Source organism: Zalophus californianus, chromosome 1 (assembly GCF_009762305.2).
Source record: "Zalophus californianus isolate mZalCal1 chromosome 1, mZalCal1.pri.v2, whole genome shotgun sequence".
Taxonomy (NCBI): Eukaryota; Metazoa; Chordata; class Mammalia; order Carnivora; family Otariidae; genus Zalophus; species Zalophus californianus.
The window spans coordinates 100,195,054-100,206,303 of NC_045595.1; positions in this window are offsets into that span (position 1 = coordinate 100,195,054).

Below are 11,250 nucleotides of genomic sequence, written 5' to 3' on the forward strand. Positions count from 1 at the left end.
GTTTTTAGTTTTAGAAATCAGGATGGTGTTTAAATTTGGGAAAGGAGAAAGAATATGAGAGAAGGTTCTGAGATGTTTGTCATGTTTAATCTCTTCATCTGGGTAGTGGTTATATAAGTGCATTTACTGATAATTTATTGATTTGTAACTCATGTGATTTTATAAATCACATTATATATTATATAAATTGTATGTATGTAATTATACATAAGTATATATTTTGTGTAGAGTTATATTTATAATTTATATAGTTACACATGATAAGTTATTTATAACTATATTTTCCTTCAGAAATTATTGCCAGTCTACATGCCTATTATTTGGTCATTCATTTACTCAATAAATTTTTACTCTTTATTTACTAATTGCCATTATCACAGGACCTTGACAACTCAGAGTCATCTCATAAAATATATCTTTATTATTTATTTATTTTTTAATTATTTAATAGCCAAATATATAGCATATTTTACTTTTTTGTAATACGCAAGTGGCACAATTTTTAATATTTTTTCCTACTGAAATTTGTTTTCTTGCTAATTATTCATTCATATTGTGCTAATTTTTATTTGGAGGTGTCAGGTTCTTTCAGTATTAATTAATAATTGTTATTTTATTTTGTAGTATCCTTGGATTTGCCTCTTTATGGAAGAAGATTCTGGAGAGAGGTCGTGGCTCCATAAAACTGCCACCAAACTCCTATCTTTCTCTCAATGACGCTCTCACTCTTTTATGTAGCAAAAGATTGGTAGGCACTTGACGGTTACAAATACAGATAAGTTGAATTTTCTTCTTTATATATTTAGCCTTTCTAACTTTGCTAAATTTAACACCTGTGTTATAATTTTCAAAATAAATTTATAAAAATAAAACCCAAGTCAGTTAATACCGAATTTGGTACAAAGAATGTTTTTTTTTTTTTTTTCTACATATCACTTTTATTTTCTTTCTATTCTACTAAACATTTTCTATGCTATAAAAATTCTGGGATGCTTATAATCCATACCTTCTTTGAAATTCCTCAGTGGGGATACGTGTTCATCGTAGAAGACAAACATACAAATCTAACAGGAGGAGGGTGACCATAAAACCTTAGTGGCTTAACAGCTGGGGCAGCAGGGGTAGGCGTAGCTCTGCATGCCCTCTCAGAGGCTGTTGATGGGTATTTTTAAACTCTAGATCGATGATGATGACAATTGTGATAGTTGAAAATACTTATTGACTAATACATGTCAGTCATTCTTTGTGCTTCATCTCATTTAATACTCAAAATATACATAGTTACTAGGTTTGAATGTTATCTCCATTTTACATAAAAGGAAACAAAGCCTTGTAAAGATTGTGTGATTTTCCCAGAGATACCCAGCTATTCAATGGTGAACGTGAGATTCAAACCTGACTAACATCTGACCCCAGGAACCAGCATTTCTCAGGGACAAATATAAGCAGTGTTTATGCCAGTTAGTGAGGATGGCCGGCTTGGGGTGAAGAGAAGGTTTCCATCCCTGGGGACTTCACAATCTCCTAGTGATACCAGATGAACACAGTGCTCATTTTAACAGAGTTTGATATATGCTGTATCAGAAAGAAGCATACCATTGTTGGAGCCTATAGGGCTGCATCCACTCCTTGTTAATGTTGAATATATTTTTCTTACTACAGGAAACGCTTCCCTGAAGAAATGTTTTTTTCTTACTACAAAAGTAACTTAGATTCAATGAAACACAATCCAAATACCCATATATGTAAATTGAAGACACATTTAAAACAAACAAAAAGCTTATAAAGCTATCCCTTAAGGATGATATTATCTTTTCAGACCTTTTTCTACACAATTTTACAGCAGTGGGATCACAGAGCACATACGGTGTGCTAACCAAAGCTTCCATGACTCATTACCTCACATTGTTTCCGTAGCCTAGAATATACTTTCTTTTAAACTTCTGTCAAATTTCTATTGCTTCTTCAGGTTTCAGCTTAAATATTACTCGGCCTCAAAACAAATTAGGTTACTCTGTTCAATTTCTTCATACTAGAGGGGTATTTTTCACATTTGGACTTATTATAATTTATAATTAGAGATACATATTTAAGCAGAGATTTTGGATTTACTACCAGCTCTTCCTTAATGAGTATCTTCTTCATGTTTAGTCATAGTGACACATGTTGGAAAAGTGATCCCACATTAGTAGCACCCTTTCTATTTACAGGTTGTTATATTTAAATATTGAAGACTATTTTAAGTTTAATGATGGGAGATTTTCCTAAAGATAATACATAAAGAACCACTTGATAAATATTTGTTAAATGAATGATACATTTTGAACATAATTTATTTTCCTCCTCATCTTTTAATAGTGTTTATTATGTCTATATCATAAAGTATTTATTAATTCAATATAGCTGAATAGCTGCCTTATTGACATTTTTATGTTATCATGAATGCTGCAGTAATGAAAATACCATACTTTTTATCCAAAAAATAAATCTCTGGAAATAGAATTGCTATATAAAAAAGATTTACATTTTAAGATTATTGACAACTAAAACAGTAATAGAATGTGATAGAATAACTCAGAGATTAATACAGTATTCAGGACAGGCCATTTATTCAATAATTTGAATTTGCTTGGTCTCCTAGAAAAGCAGTCATATCTAATTGTATGCTTATCAGCTACTTTTCCCTTTCTTTCCCTATTTTTGTTGTCGATGTCCTACTTTGGTCTAATGTACAGAAATTATCCAAAGATGATGAGTTCAAATTAGGAAGAGTGCTAAAGAAACAGACCCAGTTATTAATAATGATTTATTTAAAACATGACACATTAGGGCCATGCTTATATTTTGAAAGTATAATGTCATTTTTTTCATGCAAAGTTATTTGAAGCCCATCTATAAATCTTGAGTGGTTGGTATTGATTTTATTTGTCATTAGGATAGTGTTTTTGCCTACTGACAACTCAAAAGCAGAGGTTTGAGTACAGTTATGAATTATAATGCAATTATTATAAATTAAATGGTGTCATTTACTACTTATCTTGCTTCATCATTAACTCACACTATGGTTGTATAACTACAAATATAATTCAGGAACACTTTTATCTAAGCCACCTAATTTTATAGCTAAAGCATTCTTCAAGATTTAATAATTGTAGAAATTTAATTATATGGTAGAGACTGCTAATTGACTCCCAGAATTTCAAGCTTCTTTTCCTCCTTAGTAATGAAACTGTAATATTATTTGGGATGACAATGAGCCTTGTTAAGAGTCTATATTACTATAACTCCTGGAAGCTAGGTATAGCTACATAACTGAGTTTTGCCATATTAAATGTAAAGAAAACTGTCTACAGCGTCTGATAATTCTCCCACTCCCTTTATTTCTACCACTGGCTACCTTGAGCTTAAGCAGCCATCCTTAACCATGAGGGGGTATTTTAAGTGGTTATGAGCCAGCTGACAATGGAGCCCAGAAACCAGTCTGAATTGTCTGTATCTAGATTTGTTTTTGCAAGAAAGTATAACTCTCTGTGTTTGAGCCAAGTTATTTGGCATGTTTGGTATATACAGTCAAACCTAATCCTAATACAAAATATTGATATTTATCTCAAATATCCAGATTATGCTCAGAAACCAGATTGCCAGGTTGAATGTCCATTAGCTATAGGAGTATTAAGTGAGTTCAACTGTAAATCCTAAAGTAGAGGAGATAAAATTTGCCTGTTGCCTAGGATGGCAGGTCTGATAGGAGATCCCAAGGAAGTCAGTGTTTTTCTTCCACTAAATATTCACTCTTCATTTAATGACCTATTACTCTGCAACAAATTCCACAAATGAGTAGATTAAAACAAAACATGTTTATTTTTTTAAAAAAAGATTTTATTTGTTTATTTGAGAGAGAGCAGAGAGCACAAGTTGGGGGTGGAGGGAGAGAGAGAGAGGGGGGAGAAGCAGACTCCCCGCTGAGCAGGGAGCTTAATGCAGGGCTCCATCCCAGGACCCCAAGATCATTTCTTGTGGACTTTTGAAGTGAGGCCCCAGCTCTTTGATGGCTGTCAGCCAGAGGCTGCCCTCATTTTCTAGCCAGTTTTTGGCCAGAGATCATCCTCGCTACCTTGTCTTGTAGATTTCTCCAACAACGCCACTTACTTCATCATAGCCAGCAAGAGAGAGCATCTCTACAATGCAGGTGCTGAAATCTTATGTACCATTAGCACTAAAGTGACATCCTATCACCTTTGCTGTATTCTATCAGAAGATAGTCACAGGTCCTACTCACACAAGACAGGAAGGGACCACACAAAGATGTGGGTACTAGGAAGCAGGGATAAATGGGGGTCATATCAGAGTCTGTATGCCACAATTCCTTGAAACACTTAAATTTTTTTCTCTTATCCATTATATGTTTCCACTCAGCTTTAATACCTACTGATCTTGGGTCATTTACAGAATCTTATTTTGCAACAATTTCTTTGAACTGTATTATTTCCCAAGGAGTCATAGAACCTCACCTGGCTCTGGAACCATCTGCAGATACAAAATATACTTTCCAATTCCTTCAACCAAACCACCACAGATATTAAGTAATTCTGACCGAAGTATTTAATTCTGTCATTTACCATTGAATCAGCTCAAGAAAAAAAAGAGAAAATTGCACTTAAATTGATTGTATTGATTTTGAGATAAATAGTAAATGTATATACTGTGCTGTATGAAAGAATATTCATATACACATTTTCCTGCATTATTAACAATGCTATTGAATACAAAATATAGTCAAAGACGAATATTTTGCATGCCAGGTGACAATCCTATACTGAAGTTGATAATAAAAGTCAGGGGTACCTTGGTGGCTCAGTCAGTTAAGCATCTGCCTTCAGCCCAGGTCATGATCCCAGGGTCCTGGGATCGAGCCGTGCATGGGGCTCTCTGCTCAGTGAAGAGTGTACTTCTCCCGCTCGCTCTTGTTCTACTTCTGTGTGCTCTCTCTCTCTCTCAAATAAATAAAATCGAAAAAAATAATGAAAGTCAAATAGGAGTATACTTTTGTTCCTGGATAAGCACTAAATATTTAAATCAAGGCCTGGGATATTACATATACAAAGAGATATATTTTCTAGCATGGTTCCCAGATTTTGAATCCTAGTTGCTGAATATTCCTTGGCATGTTTTAAATTTATGAAACTTTGTTACCTTATTTAGAAAATTGGTGATAATTAAAAAGAAGGAATTGGGATGTATAAAAAATTGGCAGGATAGAAATAGCTTTGCAATGCAGCTTTGAGAGAGATAAGGAAAGCTGAGCTAAATATACAGAAACCTTAGGACTGCATTCCTCAGTATTAAGGAGAAGGGAGCCAAGCTACAGGTGAAGGGGCTGACTAGTTCACAGAGTTTACTGCTAGAACCTGCTAAAATCTGGTATGAGGCAATACATTATAGTGTTTACCAGGCAAATTATGTGGAATACTGAGTTCGCATTTTCAGTGTAAATGTACCTGATGGATGACCATGGCAGGATCATTTATTATATTTGAGCCTCGTTTTCCCCATCTGTAAATTGGGATTAAAATTCATACCTCTCAGGGGTGTCATTGAGTATTCAATGAGATAGTGTTAATAAAGTGCCAAACCAGTTCCATAAGTGATGTATATATAATTGTAAAGCTAAAATAGAAAACTGATAGTGTGTGTGTGTGTGTGTGTGTGTGTGTGTGTGTGTGTGTTTATTTTGGACAGATAGGGATAGCAAATGGAAAATTATCCGAGTATTCCTCTAAAGTTAGCCATAGTAAACTATCTAGCAAGTTCATTTTTTGTAATATAGAAGTTTATTACCACATATCCCTAAAGCTGATAAAAGACCAGAAATAGTGTCTGCCTAATAGATATTTTATTTTAAGTGCTTGGTACATTTATTGGCTCAGAGTAGACCCTTAGTAAATACTAATTCTCTTTTTAACTATTCCCAGTCCATTACTGAAATTCAAAAAAATATCTCTGGATACAAATGCTTTTAATTTTATAAAATGAAAACTTTTGTCCCAAAAATGCACTTAAAATTTCTTTGGGAGAATCTCAGTCTAATTAACTCTTATTATAGTAAAGCTTGCTTAGGGATAGAAATTATGAGATGATGTCTTTTGTGGGGAGAATGTTTGAAATTAAATTTTAAAGAAAAACCCATAAATCTGGGAATGATGAAGATTGTAATTTGTATATTAGGTGATGTTGTACTGTCAAAATTCTTCTAAGAACATTTTTCAGCATGTTTATTTAAAGACATTTGAATTGTTATATTTTCAATGACACATTGTATGGTCTTATCCTAACTGCTAAAAATGAACCTCAGAAATTTTATGAAAACCAGGTTCTGATTAAATCTGCTCTTAAAAGCTGTTTCTCTGCATTGCAAAGTCGCATTAACCTTTTAGACTTTAAAAACATATTCAGTGGTGTACAATTTTTTCTTATCTTTCTGGTGTTTGCATGTTATCAAGTATATTAATTTAAAATCATTTTATACTGCAAATAAATTATTTCTGTCCTAATTCATTTGTAACAAGTTTGGTATAATCTTTGAATTTTAGGAGCGGGAGTTATCTGTTAACTGTAAATATTAGTAATAACCAAGAATGACTGTTATATATTTGGAATTAAAAATAAAATTGTAACTGCTTTCTAGGATGTTTATTTTCTATCAATATATATGTAGAATATACCTGTGAATATATTTCCAACTTGCATGCTGAGCAGATCTGGAAGAGATGTGCTAAGTGTATGGTGCTTGTAAAATTAGCAACATCTGCTGCATAAAGTGAATGTAGTAGCATATAATAATAAATATGTGAATTGCCTGTGTTTGGAGAGCTACATAAGAAATGTGAGGCATCTACTCTCATTTTACTAAATCCTGAAAAATACTGGAAAAAATAAAGCCATTTATGCTGAAAGAATTAATATAAACAAGAATTCTCTGAGGCAGTTATTGCGTATGGAAACTGCACTAAACTTGTAGTCAAGAGTTACAAATTACATCCCTGATTTTATACTTGCTAGCTGAGTTGAAGCAGCAAGTCATTTAACATCTCCAAGTCACAATTTCTTTATCAGCAAAACAGAGACACTAATAGCCACTTCACATACTTGTTATGAGGCTTAAATTAGACAGTGTGAAAGTTCATTGCAAATTGCTGGACAAATGTTACTCATAACTAAAGTGTATATGAAAGTACTTTGTTAAATTGAAGCACTATTCCACCCTTAGATATTATTATTGAAATGTAGCGTACAGATTTTTTTCAATAATAGTATTAGAATATACATTGAAAGTTTACTTATTCAGCAAACAGTAGTTTCCATAAGACATACTTGTTCTGGAGTTGCAAAAAGATATAAGTAATTCTTAGATATTTCCATCTATTTTGGATTGTCTCTATGAATCGTGATGCTAAGAATATAAATGATGTCAGTGAGTTTTGTACAAATGCTGTTTACAGCAAGGAAACTGGTTGGAATTTGGCCAACTACAAAATATGGAAAAATGAGTAAACTGAGACCTGCTAATCGGGGATTAAATTCCTCTTTAAGTTGTTGTTGTTGTTTTTTTCTCCCCCAGATGATTATTTTCTTTTCATAAAGGATTAGTATCTCGTTTCCATCTTGTTGTTACCACTAATTCTTCCGCTAAGCAAGTATCTCAGTTGTTCTCTTCAAATTTCACTTGGTTTCAGGTTGGAAAAGTTTATTTCCCTTGGTCTGCTGACCAGTAGAGGAATGGTAGAACTCACCTGGAACTAATCAGATGGAGAAATGGTACAAAAGACACACATGGGGAAGAGGGCAAGCAAAATATTAATGGATGGGTTTTGTTCTTCTCTGAATGATCTGTAGTTAGCATAAGAATATGGATAATTTCCCTCATTTTGTCTGTTTTCTCCCTAATTTTAAAAATCTATCTCTATTACTTGTGCAGAAGGTTTGTAATTAGAGTATGTTGAGCTATGGACACCTGATCAAGATGTAACTGTTTGAGTCTTTGTTCTACAGTAATTAAATGGGAGGAAATAATATTTAGTGTAAGTTTGCCTTGAATATTCATCGAGAAACTATTTAATTTTTTATATAAATACTCATTATTATTCCACCAAAATGTCTTATGCCAGGAACACTAATAATCTCCATGTTTCTATGTCTGACGTATGCTTTTCAGTCTTCTAAGATTTGACCTCTCTTCAACATTTGATTGAAATGATCATTCATTCCCAAAGCACTTTCTTCCAATAAGCATGCACGACACCACACTTTTCCTGTCTTTCCTCTACTTTGTAAGTCACCCCATCTCATCCTCAAAAGAGTCAATATAAGTGACCCAGAGAATACAGAGTTTTCAGGGGCTCTCTTCTCACTTGGCTGTCTCTCTAAGGGAATTTCATCCTTTTCCTTATTATTATTTATCATCCATGAAATAATGACTCATCATTGTATATAACTAGACCAAATCTTTGCTCTGAGCACCAGACCTACATATCAAACCACCTTCAAAATTTCCACTCCTCTGGGATGTTTCAGTCTTATCTCAAATTCAATATGTCCCAAGACTAAGTTCCTGATCTTATAAATAGTCTCTCCCAAAATAAATAACAAGGCAATGATCAAGCATTATTCCTTGTTTCTAATCTACCATTTCCCATAGTGGTGATGAGTTTTATCACCCGCTATCTAAGTGCACAAGTCCAAAACCTGGGAATTACCAACACTGGCTTCTCTCTCCTCAAAGTTATTCCATTATCAAGTTTTGACAATTTTACATCTTCAATACATTTCCTATTTATCTACTACTCTGTCCCCACCCCTACCCCCCAAATTCAAGCTGCTATTTTCACTCATCCAGATCATTGCAATATCTCCTGGTCAGGTCTCCTGGTATCTACTCTGACCCCTCTCTCATGTGTTCTTATTGTTCTGTTCTCTAGACACAAATATGATACTGTCATATCCCCCACCGAATTGACTGAAATCACTTTACTTCTTCCTCATTGTTTTAGGAAAAAGTCTAAAGTGCTTAGTGTTGCAGAACTCTTGCCTTGCTGCCAGTCTTCTTTTGTGTCATTTTCTCTTGCTGTCTCATTCCTCTCCAGTCTTAAGGGTTTCCTCTTACTTTCTCCTGCCACAGAGCCTTTATACCTACCCTACCTAGCCTGGAGAATTCTCACCAACCTCCTCTCTCCTGTTTATATCTTACTCATCCTTCTGAGACTGGCTTAAGTAACTTTTCTGCAGGGAAGCTTGCTCTGATACCCTTGCCCGTTCTGGTTCTTTGGTTAAAAACTATCATATGCAATGCTCCTTCCCTCTTAACACTCTCCTCAGTCTCAGTTTGTAATTATGCCCTTTGTGTGTATGTGTGATTATTTAAATAATGTGTGTCTGTACCTGTAGACCTTAAGCTCCTTGAGAAGAGTGATTTTGGTTCTCACTCATTCTGCATTACCCAGAGCATAATGGCCTAAATGAATATTTAATCGTATTGTTGTTAAAGGTAAAGAGCTCCACAATGTCTACACTTATTATAGTATTGTTATTTTATGCCTGTGCATGCATTTATTTTTGTCTACATCAACTTTCTTAATTTGCATCAAGTTGTTTGAGAAGTTGTTTTGTGAAGTATTTTTAATAAGAATGACAGCCAATTTATATGGCACTTCTGTGAAGAAGCACTCATGCACCTCAAATAAATGTGATTTATATATGATCCCTTTCTATATCTTCAGTTCACCTTACTTTAAAAAAAGGCATTTAAAAGCAAAAGTACCTTGACTTGTATTACACCCATAATGTTAAATGGAAATGAAATACCATTACGCCGCCTTGTCCTTTAGGGTCTATTGGAGCATGAAATCAATATCACCATTAGCTCAAGTACAATCAAATATTCTTTCCAATTTCTGTCACTTGCTGTCACCTGCACTTGGAATTGCATGACACTTTCCTTTCACACACTTGCTTTCTGCACATTTCTGCAAAATTCACAACCATCTAGACTTATCAAAGGGTCATTGTTGAGCTGAATAGGATTAAAATTAGAATAAAAGATATGACTTATGTAATGGGAGCATGATTATCTCACTTTCCTTTTTTACTCTGCCTTTACATTCTGTTCTCAGAGGAAAGCAGGATAATGGAATCACAGCAATTCCAGCAGGATTCAGTGTTGTGAGGAATGATTCAGTTATTGACAGCAGACTGTGACACACTTGAAGAGGCTGATCCCTGAAATATACCAACTTGCTAGAATGAGGTGAACACTAGGAGCAACAGGACATTCTACAGCCTAGAATGATAAGGAAAAGAGTTAAGAATAAATCAGTATACTGAAATAGTTAGCTCAGATGAGAAACATGAGAGGGAACTTAAGGGACACGGAATAATTTGGATGACAAGTATTCATCAAAAAGAACGCCTTAAAATAATCAAGGAATGGAAGGGAGGAATTATGTATGTATGTATGTATGTATATATGTATATATGCAATTAATTAATTAATTATTTTAGAGAGGGAGAGAGAATATTTTAAGCAGACTGTACACCTAGTGCGTGAGCCCAACGTGGGGCTAAATCTCACAACCCTGAGATCATGACCTGAACTGAAATCAAGAGTAGGACTCCTATCTGACTGAGCCACCCAGGTGCCCCTAACCTAAACTTTTAAAAAATAAATTTAAAATGCAATAAATCATAAAAGTGTTAAAAGGAATCATTAAGACTGTAGAATCTGGGAGCAGGTAAGGCCTTCTTAAACTACAAAACATCAGAACAAATGGGAAAAAAAGTATTCATTTAATAACATAAATTTTTAAAAATTGGTAGAAGAAAACACTCCATAAATATAATTAAAGGACAAATAAAAGTATGTGAGGAAAATGGTTGTAATACTTATAACGGAAAATTGACTGATATTTTAATGTAATACTTTCTTAAACTGTCAAGTGGGATTAAAAATTGATAAAGATTTTGGAGGGTAATTTGGCATAAATAAAGATTTTGTTTAATCCACCATTCATCAAAATGATGGGAATATCCATCACAGGAAAATGGCTATGTGTAGTATAGTAGAGCCACACTTTGGAATACTAAACAGGAGTAAAAAACACGAAATAGATCTATATTATTGATGAGAAGAGCTCTAAGACATTAAATAAAAAACAACCAAGGACAGAATAATATCTACATTATGATACCATTAATGTA